This window comes from Uranotaenia lowii, chromosome 2 (assembly GCF_029784155.1).
Source record: "Uranotaenia lowii strain MFRU-FL chromosome 2, ASM2978415v1, whole genome shotgun sequence".
Classification (NCBI taxonomy): domain Eukaryota; kingdom Metazoa; phylum Arthropoda; class Insecta; order Diptera; family Culicidae; genus Uranotaenia; species Uranotaenia lowii.
The window spans coordinates 80286942-80288710 of NC_073692.1; positions in this window are offsets into that span (position 1 = coordinate 80286942).

Here is a 1769-nt window from a genome sequence, read left to right on the forward strand (position 1 = left end):
ACGCATTTTAAAGTTGTGATCCCAAATTAAGCTCAGAATCCCGAAAAACGGCTTCTATAAGCCAGAAAACGCATTTTAAAGTTGTGATCCCAAATTAAGCTCAGAATCCCGAAAAACGGCTTCTAAGGCCAGAAAACGCATTTAAAGTTGTGATCCCAAATTAAGCTCAGAATCCCGAAAAACGGCTTCTAAAGGCCAGAAAACGCATTTAAAGTTGCGATCCCAAATTAAGCTCAGAATCCCGAAAAACGGCTTCTATAAGCCAGAAAACGCATTTTAAAGTTGTGATCCCAAATTAAGCTCAGAATCCCGAAAAACGGCTTCTAAAGGCCAGAAAACGCATTTTAAAGTTGTGATCCCAAATTAAGCTCAGAATCCCGAAAAACGGCTTCTATAAGCCAGAAAACGCATTTTAAAGTTGTGATCCCAAAATAAGCTCAGAATCCCGAAAAACGGCTTCTAAAGGCCAGAAAACGCATTTTAAAGTTGTGATCCCAAATTAAGCTCAGAATCCCGAAAAACGGCTTCTATAAGCCAGAAAACGCATTTTAAAGTTGTGATCCCAAATTAAGCTCAGAATCCCGAAAAACGGCTTCTAAAGGTCAGAAAACGCATTTTAAAGTTGTGATCCCAAATTAAGCTCAGAATCCCGAAAAACGGCTTCTAAAGGCCAGAAAACGCATTTTAAAGTTGCGATCCCAAATTAAGCTCAGAATCCCGAAAAACGGCTTCTATAAGCCAGAAAACGCATTTTAAAGTTGTGATCCCAAATTAAGCTCAGAATCTCGAAAAACGGCTTCTAAAGGCCAGAAAACGCATTTTAAAGTTGTGATCCCAAATTAAGCTCAGAATCCCGAAAAACGGCTTCTATAAACCAGAAAACGCATTTTAAAGTTGTGATCCCAAAATAAGCTCAGAATCCCGAAAAACGGCTTCTAAAGGCCAGAAAACGCATTTTAAAGTTGTGATCCCAAATTAAGCTCAGAATCCCGAAAAACGGCTTCTAAAGGCCAGAAAACGCATTTTAAAGTTGTGATCCCAAATTAAGCTCAGAATCCCGAAAAACGGCTTCTATAAGCCAGAAAACGCATTTTAAAGTTGTGATCCCAAATTAAGCTCAGAATCCCGAAAAACGGCTTCTAAAGGCCAGAAAACGCATTTTAAAGTTGTGATCCCAAATTAAGCTCAGAATCCCGAAAAACGGCTTTATAAGCCAGAAAACGCATTTTAAAGTTGTGATCCCAAATTAAGCTCAGAATCCCGAAAAACGGCTTCTAAAGGCCAGAAAACGCATTTTAAAGTTGTGATCCCAAATTAAGCTCAGAATCCCGAAAAACGGCTTCTATAAGCCAGAAAACGCATTTTAAAGTTGTGATCCCAAATTAAGCTCAGAATCCCGAAAAACGGCTTCTAAAGGCCAGAAAACGCATTTTAAAGTTGTGATCCCAAATTAAGCTCAGAATCCCGAAAAACGGCTTCTATAAGCCAGAAAACGCATTTTAAAGTTGTGATCCCAAATTAAGCTCAGAATCCCGAAAAACGGCTTCTAAAGGCCAGAAAACGCATTTTAAAGTTGCGATCCCAAATTAAGCTCAGAATCCCGAAAAACGGCTTCTATAAGCCAGAAAACGCATTTTAAGGTTGTGATCCCAAAATAAGCTCAGAATCCCGAAAAACGGCTTCTAAAGGCCAGAAAACGCATTTTAAAGTTGTGATCCCAAATTAAGCTCAGAATCCCGAAAAACGGCTTCTATAAGCCAGAAAACGCA